Raw genomic sequence first — 20731 nt, forward strand, 5'->3', positions numbered from 1 at the left:
TGAGGAAATGAAAGGCTGGAGAAACCAAACGTTTCAAGATCATCCTTCTGGCGGGGAGGATTTGATCAATACTTAATGGGCCAGGGTCTAGCCTGATTGTCCCCTTGTCCCTGGCAGGTCCTGGGACACCCAAGAGCCACCACGGGCCATCGCACTTTACAGATGAATGCCCCCACCTTGGCGGGAGGGAAGGAGAGAGCCCTTTAGTTACTCAGTCACGGAGGATTTGAAGCTTCGAGTAGATCCCTCAGTCTGTTTTTGTTTGTGGTTGGAATTTGAGGGATATACTTCCTGGCCCATTAGCTGAAGCATTAGAGCATGTTTGCTAATAAAATCAGTCCAGGAAGAGAGTGGCTAGAATTTCCAACAGGGGGCTGTCTTTGCCCTTCCGCCTGCCCCCAGATGGGGGTTCCCAAGCTCCCATCTAGAATCCAAACCCTGCCAAACGATGACTCCCTCTTGTCCGCTGCCCAGGTACTTCCCCCCCACTGCTCTGTGCCACATGCATATTCTCCCTACAAATCTTGTGTTTCACTAGGAAACTAGCTCAGAAAAACAGCTCCCCCACCCCCACCACAGATCCCTAGCACCTTTGCCTACAGGCAGGCATCCACTGGCTTTTATAGAAAGGGTGGGCTTGCAGGGACTCTGCCCAAGGCCCACGCAAATCCAGAAATGTCTGGGGTTTGGCTTAGAAGACCCAGAGGGGCCTGGAAGGCAGAGTGATTTCTTTGCAAGCGTGTGGCGTCTGCGAGAGTCGGCGTGGCCGCCAGTCCATTTTTCCCACTCAGAGAGTAGGGGCGCCTACTAAATAATCGAAGTATTAGTAACAGTTTCTTTCCCCTTCTGCAGGCACTCCCAAAGGCCTGCCGTTTTCTTTGCAGGAACAGTTGGCATTAAATACGCTGGGTGTCAGTGCAGCAGTGAGGTGGTTAATTTTGACTGAATATTATACCATATAACCACTTGGCATTTAACTTGAAAAATGGCTTTCTGCTTCACCTGTCAGCATACTCCGTTCTCATCAAATAAGTGAGTGAGAAAAATTTTTAAATTTCAATTTCCTGATGCTATTAGACACTACTTCTTCCGACTTAAACAGTTTAGCCGTGCATGTACAGGTTTTGGTATTCAGACCATGCCTCAGACTACATGCTATTACAATAGCTTTTTTGTTTAAAGGGTAAAGAGATGCATGGATCTTTATCTTGGAGGTTAGGAAAATGTATTGCAGGAACACGGCCAATCAGGTTCTGAATAACTTTGAAACATGGTACCGTCACCCCAATGTAGTACAAGGCATTCCAGCGCCGACGGGAGAGGGCTGGAGCCTGTCAGCAGGAAGCCTTCGGAAGGAGGCGGATGTGCGGAGCAATCCTGCCCGGTACTTCAGGGGAAATTGATCACTCACGCGCATTAATCTATTTTTACGGTTTCTTTTGTCAATTATAATTCGGTAAACTATGCCAGCGACTCGCATTCACGAACTCTCTATGTGTAAGATTAAAACCCCAGGCTCTTTCACTTACATGAGTTAGAGGTCTTCTGTTATCCAGAGCTCAAACATCTTGATTAGCGTCCTCTTGTTTTGTTTGTACGTCCTTAAGGTAGAAGGGAAGAGGAAAGGAGATGGCGATCTTTGGTTTCGACCTCCCAGAACTACTTTCTAAGAACACCTCCATTCTGTGGCTGATGTTGCCTGAAAGAGGGTCGGGGGACGTGGCCTGTTGGTTGAAGCCAGGAGGGCAAGCTACGGCCTGTGAGTCAACCGCAGCCCATGGCCAGCCTGACCTGATTCTCTTAACACGCCTTGCTGGGACACAGCCACACCTGTTCCTTTCCGTACTTTCTCTGGCTGCTCTCCAGGCGGTGGAGTTGAGCAGTGGGAACAGAGACCCACAAAGCCCCAAAGATTTACCATCTGGCCCCCTGTGGAAACGTTTGCACTCCCCCCTCCCCGTTTACAATCTCAAACTTCCATCCTCTTCCCTTTTTGTTCCTGGGACTAATTTTTCCATATCCTTAGTGGCGATGTTTCTGGAAAGAATGAAACCTCTTGGCTCAAGAAGGTAAGCACTTGTAGAGAGGTGTTATTTCTTTACTTAGGCCAGATAGGGGGATATGAAGTGACCCCTCCTCTCAGATGAGAAAACTGAGGCCCCCAGGGCTTTCCATGATCTGTTGAAGCCACACAGCAAGTTCATGACAGATCTGGGACTAGAAGTGCAGACTCCATTTTGCATAAGAGTTGTGAGGATTAAATGAGTAAGTAAATGTGAATTGAAAAAATGTCAGCAGCCTAGAGCAAATCCTCAGTCCTTATTAAACATTATTATTCTCCTTATTTATGTTGTTCCACGACCCTCAGCCCGGTGTATCAGGCGGCCAGCAAGAAGGGATGCCTGCTGCTGTTGGTCTGTTCCAGCGACACAGAGACCCAGGCCGTCGGCGGAGCAGGGTTATTTGTCTCCATCGGAAACACGAACCACATTTCCTTGTAATGGGCTCCATATTTTGGCCAAGCGGCTTCAGATGTCTGGCCAATAGGAAATCCGTGCCCTTCCTGCACAATCTCAGCCCTAAGAGTCTGTGACTCTCTCTCCCTAGAGGCTCACAGAACAAGAGGGAGGGATGGCTGGAAATCAATAAATGGATTGCACACCTTCGGGGCTCTGCCATTTGTCATCCCTGACCTACACAGGCGCTCCAGGGCTCACAGGAGTCTGTGCTACGTGTCTCCGTGGTCCCCCTCATCCTCCACCTTGACCCCTGAACATATTGTTTCAAGTTCTGAGAGCCTGGGGGGTGGGGAGCGAGAGACAGGAAGGTAGGGAGGGAGAGAGCTAGTGGAGTACAGGGAGAGAGACAGAGAGAGAGAGGGAGAGAGAGAGAGAGAGAGAGAGAGAGAGGCAGCACACCTGTCCGAAAGCGCTGGCCCCAGCTGGCTGGTTTTGACGCCAGGTGCCAATATCATCCGGGCCCTTCTGGGCTCAGCCAGGTAGTTGGTACCCTTCGTTGGCTTGCAGGTGAGGCAAGCTGTCACTCCCAGAGGGAGACCAGCCCTCAGCTCTGCTCTCCTCTGAAGCCCAGCAAGAAGGCAGGGGAGTGAATTAACCAAGACGGTCAATGTACGGTCTCCAGGGTGAAGTATAAGCTCAGCAAATGTCCTCTCAGGACCCTCCTTTGTCTGCCCCCCGTAGATCCCCTAAGTGCCGGGCACTGTGTGAGAGAAGACAGGGAGGGGAGCTGGCAGCCCCTGTCCCCAGGGATCTCTGCATGGCACGTGTTATCAGCTCAAGTTCTAGTTTCATATGGGAGGCTAGTCACGCCGGTGTTGGAAGGGGACACCGGGCATGATGACCGAACCCGGATATTGGCGATCGCAGGAGGCTACCTGCACCCCTATGGTAGGCGGGGTCACGAGAAGAGGCGACTGTTTGGGGTCTGGGGCGGTTCCCGCAAGCTGGGACCTGGGAGGAGGGGCTGCCTGGGGCTTGTGGGGCCATGGCCCAGGTGGAGGCACCGGCAGAGGTATCTCCCCCCTCCATTGCCACCCCCACAGACCTGTGGCTCTCGGGGATCCCTGCAGGTGGCCGATCAGGGTCTCTCTGAAACTCCTTCTTGCCAGGGAGCAAAGGTGCACCCTCTGGACAGCAGGGTGGGGAGTGCGCAAGGTCGGGGGAGTCCAGTGAGGAAGACAGTACCCTGTGGCCTGGCTGGGGACTCTCCCCGTGATGAGCAGTTTCCCAAGCGTGGTGGAGGGTGGAGGGTGGAGGGTGGGTTTCCCTCCCGGGGCTGGTCTCCAGGCCAGACGGGCCCTCGGCTTTAGGTGGGACAGTTGGGGAAGCTCCAAGGTGTCCTCCTTAGATGCCATCATAGGGAACAGGTTGAAAGATCACAGCTTAGAAGATGGGGCTTTAGAAAAAGAAACTGCCCGAGAGGGCTCAGAAGGGCCATCTCCCGAGCCTGACAGGCCAACCCAGCAGCTGGAGCGTGCAGCCCTGGAACCGAGGGCCAGAGTCGGGGCGCGGCGTGGGCGTGTGGGAATAATGCGGTCCTGAGGCACAGACTGTATGAGGCGGCAGTCATGAGGCACTGCGGAGGCAGAAAGCAAAGTGACCCTCCCCGGCTGAGCCCCGCTGTTGTAGGGGCTCGGGGCCGGCGGGGGCCTCCCTCCCCAGAAGTTTCCATGGGGAACTTCCCACCAGTCCGGCTGTGGGGCATGCTGGGCGCCTCCCAGGCCCTCACCCCGACCAGCCTATCAAGAGCATCCCTGAGCCCCCAGCTGATTTGCGAATGAGCGTCAAGGTCCGCCTGTGACTCCGGCCGGTGATTTATCGCCCACGCCACACCTCCCACTTTCTGTTGTGCACTCGTGTCCTGTCCTTCATATCTTTCTTTAATCATGAGAGAGTAATTGCAGATATTTAAACACTCGAGTTTCCTGCAGGAATTTCTATACTGGGTTTTATAGGCCTTTTATAACAGAACAAATCACAGTTTGGATGAAATTCTGGGAATTCTCTTGCAGGATAATCATGCTCAGATTGCCTCCCCACTGCTAGCTTAATGTGGCTGTCCAAGTTTGGGATTTACTGGGGAGCCAATTTGTTTTAAGAAATTAACAAAACCAATACCTAAGTACCGCACTGAACATAAAGTTTTTATTCATTTTGGTGAAAGGGGAAAAAAAAAAAAAAGAAAAGATACCCAACATTCTACTACTCACAAAACAGCTCTTGAAAATCATTTTTATGAAACTGAATCTCGCTCCCCCAAATGATTCCCTCATGCTAAGCGGGATGCGGTGTGGCCTCGCAATAATCGCTCGCTTGTATTTGTCTGTTAAACCAGCTCAAACTTTGCAGGCTCTGCCTGACCATCTTTTTACTTTTTTTTTTTTTTTTTTAATTTATGTATGTTTTTACGGAGATGTAGGGAGCCACGTCGATGAGAGAGAGCTCTCACTTGGGGAGGAGTCAGATAGGGACAATGAGGATTTAGACACCCAACAGGGAATCCGTATCCCTCATACCCTATACCCTACATGTATACAAACTGTATATAGGTTTTTCAAAACGTGACCTAGAAATGAGAAAAGAAGAGGAAGAAGAGTGTGCTTTCAACGGAGTTGGATGTACGAACACCTCTTTGAAAAGCAACGGTATTTGCTCCTGGGTCTGGAGGCTTCCCTTGCCCTCCCTTGCTTTTGCCCAAGGAGTTCCAGTTCCACTCAATGCTGGACACAGTTCTCTCTCTCACCATCACAGCTACTTGGGAACCAGATCTTATTTAAAGTATCTCCTTTTCTTCGAGCTGGAGCTGCAAAGAGTGGAGGGACCTCCCCAGGGAACTCCCTTTCGGTGTGTGAGGCCCACGGGGGTCCCATCTTTGCTCTCAGGGAGGCGAGTGTCCTTGTGGGACATTTACTCAATGTGTCCCCTGACCAGACCAGGTGCAAGTGGACGGAGGGTCCCAGATCCCACTCTAGCAAGGTTTTGGAGCTCTGAAGTGCCTTCTTAGTCCGACTGTAGCCCAAGGAGTCACTGTGGGATGCAGAGACCTGAGGGGACAGCAGGAGAACCATTGCTGGGGGCGAGGCATCCCCTTGGGCAGGTCTCCCAGCCCAGCCCCAGGCAGGTGCACCCCAACATGGCTGCGAGCTGTGAAAGGAGAAGGAGACTCCAGCCGGTGGCCTTCATGAGCAGGTGTCTGTCCAGAGAAGGTGCACAAAGGAAGGAATCAACATAGTCAGCTAACAAGGGCTCAGTGCTCCTGCTGCGAGGGCGTGGTCCTGACTCTCTATGGAGTTGCGGGGTGGGGGGTGCACCTCGAAAAGACACTGCTGCCCTGTTATTGGCGCCTGGAGATACTTTGTGCGATCCCAACACCCACATGAGTTGACTTTGTCTCTTGGACATGACAGTCCCTGCCACTGGTCACCACCCAAACTAGCTTCCTGAATATGTAAGAGAGAAGGCACCAGAGGACAAAGTTACCACATTTCTCACTTGTTCCAGCCCCAGGCAAGGCCATGTCCTGGGCAGTGTGAGCCCCGTGTCCACCCCCACGTCACCCCCGGCGTCTAGTCCTCGCACACTCACCCCTGCACCCTCTGCGGCCCAGGGCTCCCTGCAAAGCCCATCAGCCAGCCCCAAGGGCCCCATCTGAGATCTTGTCCACTCGCAGTGGGCCGCTCCCGAAGCCCGCATGGGCCGGTCCAAACTTTGACCCGCTTCTGCACGTCCCAAACTTGTAGTCTGCTCCTGCATGCGTTACTACCTTGCCAGGGCCCGGGTCTAGCGCCTGGAGAATCATTGTCAGCCCCGAGGTCTGAAGCAGAGGCTCTCTGGGCCGCTCTGGTAGGACAGCTGGATCTAAAGCCCTGGCCACACCTGTGACTCAGGACCAGGCCCATTGCTAGAACCTTGGTTTCTGCTAGTCTGGAATTCTAGCCTAGAACGCAGAGCCCTGAGGGCCTTGAGATGGTCACTGGTGGAGAGAGAGGAGGCCGAGCAGCCATTTGCTCCAGCCTGTACCTCAGTGTGGCTGTTTCTCCCTGATGCCCGCCTCCTCAGTGCCCCCTGCTGGCCCATTTTCACACTGCATGTGGCTTTGAGCTACAGGGACCTCCTTTAAACAGGACGGCAGGCTCAACCTCAGAGCACAGGACTCCTCCTCTCCAGGCGAAAGGGCTCCCTGGGTGCTGGCCCTGTCTCCCCATGAATGCTCTCCAGTCTCTCACCGGAGATGAATTAAGCACCTACTGTGTACCTTTGCTAAGAGCTGGGGATACAGCAGACAAGACAAAGTCCAGGCTCTTTTGGACCCTAAGCTCAGATCATCCGGAAACATGCAGATAAAGACATGTTTTAGACAGTGAGAAGGGCCATGAATGAAACAAAAGAGGGATGGGGGTACAGGTGTCAGTGTTAGATGTTGCAGCCGGGGACAGTCTCTTTGAGAAGGTGACACTTAAAAAGTGGCAACAAAGTGGGGCGCCTGGGTGGCTCAGTCAGCTAAAGCATCTGACTCTTGATTTTGTCTCGGGTCAAGATCTCGTGGTTTGTGAGCTCGAGCCCTGCATTGGTCTCTGCACAGACAGTGTGAAGGCTGCTTGGGAATCTCTGTCTTCCTGTCTCTGCTTCTCCCCTGCTTGCTCTCTCTCTCTCTCTCTCTGTAAAGATAAAGAAATAAACATTAAAAAAAAGTGGCAACAAAGTGATGCAGGAGTGGTGGCACAAGGACACGGGAGGGCATTCTGGGCAGAGGAGCAGCAAGGCACAGGCTGGGCGGTCTGCATGAGTGTGCACGGAAGCATCTCCCTGGCGAAGTCTGGGCGGGAGGCAGGGGCCAGACCACAGGCATCGGTAAAGAGTCTGGCCTTCATCTGATGTGTGAGGAGACGCGCCAGGAGGGCTGAGGACTCATGACCCACCCTGGACGTCTGTGATCCCCCTCAGGACACGGAAAACGTGCATTTGGCACGGGCCTGCACCAACAGGGACCTGGGGAACACTGTTCTCTGGGAAGAATAAGTTTTTAACTACGAGGTTTTCCGTACCACGGCCAAGTTTCTCTTACACAGCCCCATTTAAGAGAATTTTAAATCGTCAGCTTTTATTTATCGCAAGGCAGTCTCCCAGGCAAGGGCTCTGCCCTGGTGTTCCTCTCGGCTGGTGTCAGCAGGACGGAGGGGAAACCAAGGTCCACTGTCCCCTGCAGGCCTGACCCCAGGGCCCAGGAAGGGACACAGCCTGCATCCAGACCCCCCCCCCCCCCCCCCGTGGCCGTCCACACTCCGTCTTCTCCCCTCCTCTTCCCTGGCTGCAGACAATGGGGCAGGAGACGGTCACCTTTTCGAATGTGGTTTGCCAAAGCAGTGTCTGAATTAAATCTCTCCCGTTAAATCCTACCAGGGAGCCTCTGGTCCAGAGCGCTCCCTGGGTTGAGCAGGAAACGTCGCGGGTGTTTGGGCCCTCACTAATTCCATTGTGCGGCTTTCAATGTCACTCTATTTAAATCCCTGTCAGGGAGCCCTTAAGGACAGCCAGTTTTATTTACTGTCAATATAACCGCTCCTTGGTTAATGCCGGCCTAAACAGCATCAGGGAAGGAAGCGCGGTGCGTCATAAACTGGACATCCACCCTGCTAAAGGAACAAAGAACGTTCCCGCCTCTCCTTGGCATATGTGCATATTAAAAAATTTATCGAGCCCATTTTAATATCCTTTCGACTGATGGGAGGATTTTAAGACCTTTCTAAGTACCGTGGCAATGAATCCCATTTGTATTTCACCCAAATACGCGAAATCCAAAGTACTTTTTGATCGAGAGGAGAATCACCCGGCCCACACCTTGGGTTTTGGTAGCTCGGTTCCCGACAACATCAACAACAACAACAACGACGACGAAAAAAACCCACATTGCAGCAATCAGCCTTCTAATGAGCCTCTAACTTGGTTTCTACCTTATCCCAAAGGTATAGGGAATAGCGCTGCTTTTTTTAAAATATCAAGAAAACATCATTTGCTCTAAAATGTCCCTAAAAGCAGGTCTAAATTGCCAATAAAGGCTAGGTAATTGTATCAGCATGGATCAGAAAGCATTTCTCAGGCCCGATGAAAGAGTTTGCAGGGCTGAAGAAGTGGAAATCTCCTGAGCACTCAGTCCTTGGGAAACTGGCTGCCCCCCACCCCCAACCAGGTCGGGTGAAGGGAGGGATTTTCAACACAATGCAATTTCCCTCTGAAAGCCAAATGCCTCGCTCTCCCCCTCATTTTGTTCTAATTTGTTAAACTGAATTTCTCCTGAGTGGTCTGTAAGCTCAGGTTAAATCAGAGGAACTTTCTGGCTGCTTGGTTTTGAAAAGCACCAAAGAGCCCCCTTCCTCATGGCCCCTCCTAGCCCCCCCGGTTCCGAATTATTTAACTATTTCTCTCCCCATCCAGGTTGATGGTTCATGGCCGCGAGAAAGCAAAAACGCACGGAAGCCTTGTCTTCTTAACAGCGCGGCCAGTCTTGCCCTCCACCTTAGAGTTCTATAATCACTTGACTAGCAAACACATATACAGTATAAATATTTAAGAAAAAGTAAATTCCATTAAGCTGCTGTGTGATAGATACAGTGGTACGTACTTATCTTTGAAATATTAAACTCCAGACATTTATATCCATACAAAAAAGAGTTTCCTGCCATTTGATGAGAATTATGTGCCTGGCACTAATAAAATATTAAACTCCAATTTAAAAGATAAGTATCTTATCCACTTTTTTCATAATAAAACACTTTACAGTGCTCAGGAAAGCCAATATGCATCAGAATTTCCATACAATACTGTATTTACAAACTTTCATAAAAGTTTTGTGTCTGCATTTATCAGTGACTGGTTTTACACTAGCATCCAGATTATTCTCCCTAATGACATGGTGCATTTCAATAATGCATGATGGAAGGTGTACAAACAGCCTTTGTTTTTGTGTATGGTAATCCCGTATTTTTGGTTAGGGCTCTCCCTGCCAGTTAATTAAATGGAGGTGGTCACTAGGATTGCATTATCCTTTTCAGTCCCCATTATATAAATTAATGTCAAACTGATGTAATGTTTCATGTTTAAAATAACAGATACAAGTGTTAAAAATTATAGCCTGCAGTTTTCCTATTTGACAATGCATTATTTTCAGCTGCAAATGTCAGTCTCTAACCCCTGCCAAGAATATTGTGGAGAGGGCAATGAGTAAGTAGTAAGTGTTAGTTATCAGATTTAGTGTCTTTTGAAATTTGCCCAGTGTTGCCAAGGTGGGGGTGGGAAGCAGTCAATGAGTGTGTGTGAATTAATGGGGGCTCCCTCTTCGGGGCCCTGCAGGATGAGGAAGGGAGCTGGAGCCCTCAGCCTCTCCCTTGCAAGGGCTGCCCAGAGCACAGTGGAGGGGCCCTGGCACAGGCCTGGGAGGGCCAGCTCGGGGCGGTGTCCCGGGCACCTCTGTACTAGGAATAGCTCAGAGATGGGACCAGCCAGAACTTTGTGACATTTTCAAATGGCCTCACCTAACGTGACCTGGGCTTCATAAGCCCTGGTCTTTTCTTTGTAACATAAATCTCACCTTTGGCTTAGACGTTGTGGAGCCGGGCTTGGTTACTGACGGGACGTTCCTGATGCCCGCGACCCTTTGGTCTCCCACAGCGGAAGTCACATGCGGAAGCCTCTAGGTCCCTGCAGAGATTGGCTTTGACAAAAGGATTTCTATTAGCAGCCTTCTCCTCTTCCTTCTTTGTTTTGATAGATGTCGAGAGACAGCTCTGCCTTAAGAAATGTAATTACTCAAGAGGATGATTGGAACTAAAAAGCTAGGAGAGGTAAAGAGCGTGATGGTTGAAATAAACAGAAATCACTGCGGGGGCAAAACCCCAGTCCCTTCATGGGCAGGTTTGGGATAGAGAAGCGGAATGTACATTCCTGACCTGTGTCCCCGGGCTCAGGAGCAAGCCGCTGCTTTTAGCTTGGGCGATACTGATTCATAGGACCAGCTCAGTTTCCAATACCCACAGGTCCCAGAGCGACACTGGATACTCTGAAGCTGGGATCCCTGGAAGAGACCCTTATTCCTAGTGAACTCCAGGCTTCCAGCAGGAAGTGTGACCCTTCAGAGGAGGGGGTGACGATGCTTGCCCTCTCTGCAGCCAGAGGTGGCTGACTTGTCCTGTGAGCATCACCAATTCAACACCTTAGAGAAAAACCCTGTCCAGTTCTGGCGGAGAGAGCAGAGGTGACTATCCACAGAAATTTTAAAATAATAAACATCCTGTAGGCCAAAAGGGCAGCAGATTTGCAAGTTGTCTATCCACTGGGTATGTGTCCCGACAAAGCAGACAAAAATGCGTTTTATTTTACCCTGAGGATAGGAGTGCAAGGGGTCATTTTTGCAGATGTGAGGGACCGTTGGTAAAAGTGACAAGTGACTCTTGCGCTGCTTGGCTGCAGACATCAGCTAATTCTTGAACAAGGGCTCTCTCCCCTTCCCTTCCGGGAGACGAGCAGGGGAAGAGCTCCTTATTTCTGTAAATTACTGCAGAAACAATGGGCTGCAATTATCATCACGTTTGAAAAGCATCCACTAATTACACTCAGGATAAACTGCACTTAATACCTATGATATCTATTATGAGCAAATCAGTGTGATGCCCTAGCATGCACTGATCCCTTTATCTTCCAATATTTGGAAGAAATAATTGCTCTGTAAAGAGTTTCTTAAAAGCCTGGCCTGCTGGGCTTCCCTTTGGCAGCTGTTCCGAGGGCTGTCGTCGGAGGGGGACGTCAGGGCTCAGACTTGTTAATTTGGGGGGGGTTGCATCGGCGTCCCGCCTCAACCGCGCACCACTGTGTGACCTCTGGTGAGTTTCCTGACCTCTCTGAGCCTCTGTTTCCTTCCTCGTGACATGGGGGAAAGAATGAGACTTTCAGACTTGTTAATTTGGGGGAGGGGGGGTTTGCATCGGCGTCCCACCTCAACCACGCACCACTGTGTGACCTCGGGTGAGTTTCCTGACCTCTCTGAGCCTCTGTTTCCTTCCTCGTGACACGGGGGAAAGAATGAGACTTACTTTCTGGGGTGGTTAGGAGGATTAAAGGTGTCAATGCATGAAAAGCATTTAAACTGTTGCTCTGGCGTGTGATTTAGAGGTTCTGGGAGGATTGGCTACAGCCTCTCGCAGGGTCACAGGGGTGATGCCGACGATGGTATCTCTGGCGGTGGGGGTGGGGGTCCGGGGTCTGGTCAGACCCTCCAGCACAGAGGCCTTGTCTCCTGGCCTCCCCGGGGAAACTCAGAAGCACATCACCTAAAAGGGGGGCTTTGAAAAGGAGACTGCACGCGAAGCAAGATAATGACCGCAACAACGCTTCAGGACCAGAAACATGGTCCTCACTTATGTGTTGCTTGGCCCCCTGCAAACCACTCTGCTCCCTGCTTGCAGCCCGCTGCCTCTACCTGAGGAGGAGCCCTGCCCCCACCTCCTCTCTGACCTTTCACCTCCTCTCACCTCACAGCCAGAAGGATCTTCCACTACAACAGGCCCCGTGGTGCCTCGGATGAAAGCGGCTTCCTCCTTGCCCCAGGCTCAAGTTCAAGCTCTGTGCCAGGACTCCTTTCTCCAGCCTCACCTCTACTCACTCAGTGTATCTCTTTGTGCTCTAGCCAGGTGGAATCTTGTGTAGTTCCTGGAAAATGCCACATCTTCCTTCCGCTCTTGTCTTTGCAGGGCGTTGAGCAGGGACAGGCAGGGACTCTAGGGCTAGACCCCTCGGATGCAAATCCCTGCCCGTGCCTGAGAAGCTGTGTGACCTTGGGAGAGTTCCTTAACTTCTCTGAGTATCGGTTTTCCCATCAATAATCCAGAGTATCTATCTCACAGGCTTGGAATGAGGATTAGTTAGAATATCAACGATGCTAGGGGCCTTGGGTAACCTTTTTTCCTTGAGGCATGAGCCTGAAGAAAGGGTGACTTCTGGGAAATTTGAAGATGAGTCCTCTGAGATGAGAGAGGCTGCTTGCTGTTTTCTGTCTTCGGTCTCTTGACGATTAAGGCTTAAGCTTCCTTTCCCTGGAAGTCTCTTCTATTCCCCATCCCACCCCACATGCTCTAGCCGTGTGTGATTCACTATTTGGTCTCCCAGAACATGACCCTAGTAGGACCTTAAGGAGCCAGAGAAGCCCAAGGCCAAATGGGCACTTGTAATTTCCAGATCCGGCCTTTGAAATTACTGATAGGCCATCATTGTTTTTGTTCATATAACCTGGTACATGATTGTAGAATCACCTTGAGGACCATTCTAGTCTTGCTCTAATATTCTTTTTGTCTAGGAAAAAACACAAAGCAGAGAGAAGGAGTGTAGTTATCTATAATACGACTCTGAATTAAGAAAAGTTACCCAGAAAAAGAAAATGAAGAAGAAAAAGAAGGAGATGACAGAGGAGGAAGGGAAAGAAGGGGAGAGAGGGAGAGGGGATGGGAAAAGGAGGAACAGAAGAGGAGAAGGAGGGAGAGAAGGAAGGAAGGAGGGAAGGAAGGAAGGAAGGAAGGAAGGAAGGAAGGAAGGAAGGAAGGAAGGAGGGAGGGAAGGAAGGAAGGAAGGAAGGAAGGAAGGAAGGATGGAAGGAAAGAAAGCTGAGAACCCCTGTCTGGCTTCCCTGGACCCAGCTCACTTTCTACCATATAACTTGAAGCTGATCTCATGGAAAATTTGATGCCTGAAATCTGAAACTATCTGTTCTGTGTGACAAGGATGGGGTGGGTGGCTTCTGTCTGCAATTTAAGGTAAAATTAACGCATATGCTTCGTCGGTATTTTCACAGTATAAGACTTCCAGCCAAATGCGAGTGTTTCCACACACTTCCTTCTTGAGAAGACAGATTTGCATATGCATTAAGGCCATTTTATCAGAATGCACACACAGAGGAATGACACATCTCATTGACAGCGCCCGGGTGACGGATAACTCCACACAAAACATACATTTGAGAGGAAAATAGGAGGAGGAATAGAATTAAGGGCCGGTGTGCGAGTGGCATCGTGTTTTGTGCGAGGAACCACAGATCGGCTTGCCTGACTCACTTCCAGGCTCTGGCTCCACAGGAGTCGTGAGTCAGGTGGTGACAGGTGCCCCCGGATCTACCTGCGCTCCCTGCCGGGGCTGCTGGGCAGCGGCATCTTTGGTGACTCGTGGCCTCATGGCAGAGGCAGTGAGCCTGTGTACCTACAGCCCCACCCCTGACCACCTTGCTTTCCTACCTCCTCCCTGGTCACCCTTGTTCAGGCGTTCTGGCCACTCCCCCTCCCCGGTTCATGGAACTTAATGACTCTAGAAAATTGTCCAGTTCATGCACTCACTCACTCACTCACTCCTGCCTAGCTTGTTTGGGCTGCTTCACGTCTGACTCTCCAGGAGCCCAGAGCCCTGTTCTGGCCACCCCCTCACTTCCCACATCCACAGCCCTCGATGGTCGTTGGACGAATGAGTGGCTGCCCCAGACTGCCCACGACGTTCTCTCCCCTTCCTCCCCCAGATGTGTCATTTGCTTCTCTGGAATTACAAGCCTCCTTGTGAAGTGTGGAGGGCATTCAATGCTTTTATCCACGCCTTTTATGCCCCAGGAACTGTGTTAGGTCCGAGGTCCAGCAAAGAGCAAGATAGGTACCACCTCTGTCGTGATGGAGAGGACGGTGTATAGAAGATACATTCAACAGAAGATCGCGCAACCATTTAATGAGAATGGTGGCGGGTAATTAAGAGGCTCATGTGAAAGCAACGTCATCGGTGTTCTGCTGAGGAGCCGCTGGATGGTTGCCAAGGCATGTCCACATCTAGCGTGCCTTCCTGCTACGCGGGCCACCGACCGCCAGGAGGCCTGGTCCTGGCTCAGTGCCTCGCAGAGTGGCCACACTCAGAGGGGCACCATGCCCTTTGGCATCCCCGAGGGCCACGGCCTCTCTCTTCTTGGAAGCTGGCACGAAGAGGAAGCCTTTCCCTGCCACCCCCTACCCCCCCCCCCCCCAGCACATGTATGTTCAAGTCCAAGGGTGCCTGGGACCCTCCCACTTAGGCAGCCATGATGCCACTTGGAATGCCTTCTTCTTTCATTTGCCAAGTGAGCGATTGCCTCCAGGGATTATAGGGAACGGCGGGGGGGGGGGGGGGGTGTGCAAAGGAGAGTCCAAGGTGTCGGATGTGGATCTGATGGTGCCAGCTCAGATAGGGCCTTCACACCCGAATCATCTGGCAAATCCAAGTTGAGAAATCAAACACAGGCACACCCAACCCTTCTCTTTTTATGAAATGTCTCTGGGATAAGTGGAGATGACAAACGTGTGCTCGGTTTTTCCAAAGGCCTGGGCGAGTCGCGGTGGCTCTCTTTCCTTTCTTGAGCGTGTGGACCTGGCTCCCAGGGGAAACCTCTTGTGCAGATTCACCTCTTAGAGTCACCCATCACCTGAAGAGTGGCAGGAGGCTCAGCCACCTGGTCTGGCCCACGTGCTAATGAAGGCGGTGGCTGAAAAGTCGTGTCAATGACAGACGCCCAAGCCCACCGTTGCCGGGAAGTCAAAATTCCGCTGCAGGTAAGCCCACACGCGTACTGTCTCTAGGTCCCCCCCTCTGCGGGAGCAAACGTACAGTTTGGGGCGGGAAGCACCTTAGCAAATTACAGACAATTGTCCAACTTGGCCCTATATGTAATCATATTAATCTGCATTACTTATGCAAAAGATCAAAAACTCACCCACTCTTTTTAGCTCTTTCTCGTTATGGAGGTGCAGCCAGCGTCACGGGCAAAGATCCAGGTCCCTAGGACTGTTTTAAACTCTGTCCCCAGTCCCCATCCTGTTCCTCCAGCCAGCGTTCAGCTGAGGCATGTGGCTAACGGTGGAAAGACAGGAGCCATCACAGATCACCGAGGATAATTTGTGCGAGGGCAACATAGCTGAATGCAATTAACCCTATTGTCAGTGGTTAAGATTCTTGCAATGACAGGTGAATCTGAAGTGCAAGATATCAGAACTGTTTGTTGTGAAATTCCCACCTAGAACTCTATCAGTTTGCTAAGAAATTGCAGCAAACTAAAAAAAAAAAAAAAAATTCTTTTTATCAAGTGTCTCCCTGGGTGCTAAGTCTATACTACATTGTTGCAATATATTATTTTTTTCTGTTGCAGACATTGGTGATGGCTCACATCTTCACACCCTCTCTAACCTGGAAGCTTCCCTATGTCTTTAGGAGAGAATTTGTAATTGTTGGAATATTCTTGGCCATCCTTCATTTGGAATTTATGTGGTAATTTCAGCAAAACCGAGACCTTGTGCAGGAGTTTTCATCTTTTTCAAGGCTGCCTCTATTTCTTGAGATGCTGGAGGCTTTCCAATTATTCCTTCTGGTCTCTTTGGATGTGAATTGTAACAGATCAGCTGAGAGTCGCAGTTCAACATTGTTAAGCTTATCAATATAAATATAATGTTAAACCCCTTTTAGATAATTGGAGCTATGTGTGAAAATGTGACCAATTTGTGCATAAATTGGTCCTACACTTCTTCCTGGCATAGACAGAGAGAGAGGGAAAGAGAGACCAACCATATGTGAGGCTGGTTCGCTTCTTCTCGAGGACTTTTCTACACCTTGAGTCCTCGATCTGGTTTTGTGGCTGCTGACAGTCGGGAACCTGCAGAGGTTATGCAAAACCGTAAGGCCCTTGGCCCTTTTGCACCACATCCTTCCACCCTAGAGGCTACAGAGTGAATATCAACAAGGCACTTACACATCGCACCAATGGTAAGTTGCAGACAGTCTTGAGATTTAACTGTCTCTGCTTGGACAGCTACCAAATTCAAACAACCAAATGGAGAGACTGACGCCCATGGAGAGGGGGAAGAGAGGGTGCTGAGGGAAATCCTGGAACTGACTCCTCTTGCTTGGAAACCTTGCTGAAACCTCGGGATCCTGGAAAGCTCACATCCTTTTTGCTGTGTGAGAATTCGCGTGGGGACGGGGGCGGGGACCAGTCCATTCCCCCAGCCCGGGGTCCTCTGCAGCCGGTCAGGAGGCAGGCCCCGGGTATTCTACGACCGCCCACAGTGTTTTTGCAGCATCGGAAGGGTGTTTCTCAACAACGTTGAGCTAAGTATTATTATTCAAACTCCAGAAATAAAGAAATGGAGGTGCTCAGAAGATTCAGACCAAAAACAGAACAAAACAGAAACAGCTGTTCAAGGATCTTCAGAGCAACTTCTGAAGTCCATTCCATGGTCTGCAAATTCTAAGAAGCGTGCTTCTTTGCCTACGACAGAGCTGCGACGGGAGCGTGAGTAAGGCTGGAGGAGCACGCGGGGTCGCTTGAACATCCTTCTCCTTCCCGCTTCTCGGGCTCACTCAGAGAACACGGTGGCTCCCCCTTTGAGCCCCACACAGGTTTGACTTGTGACTTCAAGGGGGCTCAGAGTGGGAAGGTGTAGAACAGCTTCCCCAAACCAAACAGGGTCCCAGAGACCCCTCTCCCTGGGACGAGTTGCGTTGCCGAGAAAACCAAAGACGACCTTTTAAACTTGCGGTCACGGTTCCAAATGGACCGCAAGGTTTCCTGGTCATGAGCGTTCCTGAGACACCTCGCCTCTCCCCTCCAGCCTGGGGGCGAGGGCGCCCAGCAAGAGCTTTCTTGGACATCAAATGCTCTGTTAAAGCAGAAAGATGGGTGAGGCAGACATGAATCAGAAAGCATATGGATCCAATTTGGGTTTAAAAATTAATGGGAAAACACATTCTCCTCAAACTCAAAACAATGAAAAATATTTCTTAAGCAGGCAAAAAATCCAAAATACAGCTGGGTTTGCCCAGCTCCGCACAGATTCCTTGCCGCCCCGGTCTCCTTCTTTGATTTTCGAAACGAGCAAGAAGAGCGGAAGGATGCGTGGAATAAATCAGGGCAGCACGAGGTAGGTGTCGGCTTCCAGCAGGAGGGGCCGCCGGGAGCAGGTCCTGAGAAGACGTGGCCAATGGACAGGACAGGTGCCCAGGAGGGAGGGGTGAAGAGCCACGGATGTGCCTGGGACAGGGACATAATAATCTCATAAAATCTCCAATGAGCTCATGAGAAGGCAAGGGAATCAGAAAGCAAAGGGGAGTTGATCTTCTGTCACCCCCTGGGTGTGACCTCGCCGTAGGAGAAGGATCCTGTCGGGCACAGTCCCCAGGCGGTCCTTCCCTTGGTAAACCCGTCCTTTCTCCTTCCCACCCTCCCACGGCCACAGATCTGCAGAAGCCTGGGTGACTTTTCCGAACCTGGTTCGTTCCCTGGTGGCCCAGCCAGGCCTCCTGAAGAAACCAAGGATGAGGAATTTGTTGATGAAAGTGACAGGCCGTGGGAGGGGAAGTCTGGATCGTCACCCTCCGTGGCAGACCAGAGCCTGTAAATTGCCCACTCCCTTCCTCGATTTTGCCGGTCAGCAATCATTCCTGGACTTCATCCTCCGCAATCCCCTGGACCACCTCCCCATCTTGGCCTTCCTTCTCAGCAGGTGGCCTTTCCTTTTACTTTAAAGATAAAACACAAGCTGCCAGCTGACACACACCTGAACCTGTCACCACACCTGTCATTTTGTTCGCATCAAAACCCATCCGTTTTGTTCCTTCCCATGTCAGGGAAGAGAGAGTCCCTCTGTCCATGCTAATTCCTCCAGCCATATGCCGGTCCGGTCCCTTTGCCTCCCCCCTGGGGGCCCTGAGAAGCTGCAACCTCTGCTCCTTCGGAGACTGTTCTCTTCCTTGTGGTGTGTTTTCAGCACAGCGTTTAACCACTCCATCTCAGAGCCAGACCGCCCAGTGTGGTAACCTTGGGGTGGCACCCAGCTTTCCCGTCCCTGGCGTCCCCATCTGCGAAGTGGAGACAATAAGAGCTCCTACCTAAGACGAAAAGAGTTAATACGTATAAAACACTTGTAACAGCGGCTAGCGCATCGTATGCATAACGTAAAGGTACGTTACCCTGCTTGCTTTCTGCCAAGATTTAAATGTGCTCAGGCCTCTCATAGTAAAGAAGAAATTCTTTCTCAAGCTCACATCCACCTGCAACTACTGTCCTTTGCAAGTTCACCCTTGCCTTTAGATCTCTTGGGCGGGAGAGCTATGAACACCTGTTGCTTCCCGCCTTGAGTCCATGGTAGTCCAAGTCTCCCTGCCTCTCTTCCAGTGAAACTTTGGGCCAGGCCATTAAATCTGTTTGTCTCATGCCACCGTATCTCTAGGACCCTTGGCGCTGGCGACCCGTGCCCCTGCTTGCCCACTCCAGCCCAGTCCTCTCCCCTGAGCACCCCCTGGACAAGGACCTTCAGAGGCCTCACCAGCATCCAACTCTGCCCTTCTCTGTTGTCTCCAACATATCCATGGGGTGGGGGTGGGGGGGCGGTTGTCACTGAGCACCCTGCGGTTTAAACCAATGGCCTAGGGGTCATTCTTAAGCATCTCCTGTCTCTTACGTTGATCTTGTTTCCTACCTGCCGGTCAGAGTCCTGGGCATCTCTCCAGATCCATCACCAACTCGCCGACTCAGCCCTCTATTACTCTGCCCCTGGATTACTGCAATTGCCCATCAAGTGTCCCGAGGCGTCCAGCCATTCTCCCCTCTCATCTGTCCTCCACACTCCAGTAGGGAGAGTCCTTCCGGTATCACTGCCACTATCCCGTCCCAGTCCCCACTGGGGACTCAGTGATGGTTTACCATTGCCCCGAGGATGAGACCCAAACCCCTTACCCTGCTTTTCAAAGACCTTGACTTGTTGACGACTACTAAAATTGCCAGTGAGAGGTCTCTATTTCTCTCTGTATCCTCTATGTTCCAGCCACACAGATTTAGTGGACATTTGTAATGTACAGTTTTCCGGCAACTGAGCAGTTTGATTTGGGAAGTCCCCCGATGTGAATCTGCACCCAAAGGGATAGTTCCGTTCCCCGCTCACTGGCACCTTACGTGAGATCATGTGACTCAGACTGGCCAGTCAGGTGCTCGGTGATGGTGGCACCAGGAGGGTAGGCTCGACTGTGTTCCTGGCAGTCCAGCTTCCTTTGATTTCTGCATGATTCCTCAGCCTTCCTTTCCTTCCATAAGCTGTCGATAGGCTTCCGATTGACCCCTTTTCCTTTGAAGGTATGCAGAGTCAGTGCCTAGCGTTCCTAATCGAGAACTCTTGGTGGTTACGTGGAATTTCTCGCAGACCCGCAGACACACAAGGCTTGTGAATTTCCCCTGTATGTGCTTCACTTGGCCCACTCCTCCTCATTCTGAAAACCTGGATTTACAGCTGCCTTCTTTGTCTGGAACCCCACCCAGCCTTCCTCACCTAGACTAGGTTAGATGCCCCTGCAGAACGTCTCTGTAGCTCCGTTCTCTCCCTATCCTGGCACTTACACCCTTACACGTGAATGCCTGCTAAGTTGTCTTCACCACTGGATGCGAGATGTTCAGGCACCTCATCTGCCTTGTTTACACTTGACTTCCCAAGGCCCAGTACCTGGTATACCATCGGTCACAGCGCAGCTCTCACTAAATGTTGGAGACGTGAATGGATGCGTTGCAGCCCCGTCCCGGTGCCTGGAGTAGTGGTTACTAACGCACAGGTCCCTGGAAGTCCTAGGCTCCTGATACTCTGCTGGGAATAACTTGCCCATTTCATCTCCAGGCCCCACGCTTTAGATCTCGCTCCCCATTCTTTGTAGAACCCCCCGACAACGGGCACACACACAGACCTGGATCCTTCCTGGAGCAAGCCAATCTGTGGCGTGTCATTTTGTGGCGTTCGTGGAAACTGTGCCATAGAAGTACTTGACCAAGAACTGGCTAGAGTGAAGCACGCTGCCAGGGGCACCAGAAGAAGCGCCCTGCAGAAGTGGTAGCAACAAGAGTAGAAAAAGAACAAAAACGAGAAGGCGTTAGCCTTTTCCAAGAGAATATTAGCTCTTGCTTACTACACGGTGAGTACTGAGTATATATTTGTGGATTGATTGATTGAATGTATATTACTTAAAGTAAAGCAACAGAAAACACACGCAATCACCTTCATGATAAGTCAAGGATAGGAAATTCATAAAACGTTCCATAGAATAAAACATATGTATGGCAAAGGATTGCCCAGCACCTATTAGTATTGACTGAAGATGAGAAAAAAATATGATCGTCAGGACTTTATTTAGATAAC

Source organism: Puma concolor, chromosome E2, assembly GCF_028749965.1.
Source record: "Puma concolor isolate L17-30 chromosome E2, mPumCon1.1.hap2, whole genome shotgun sequence".
NCBI classification, from domain to species: Eukaryota; Metazoa; Chordata; class Mammalia; order Carnivora; family Felidae; genus Puma; species Puma concolor.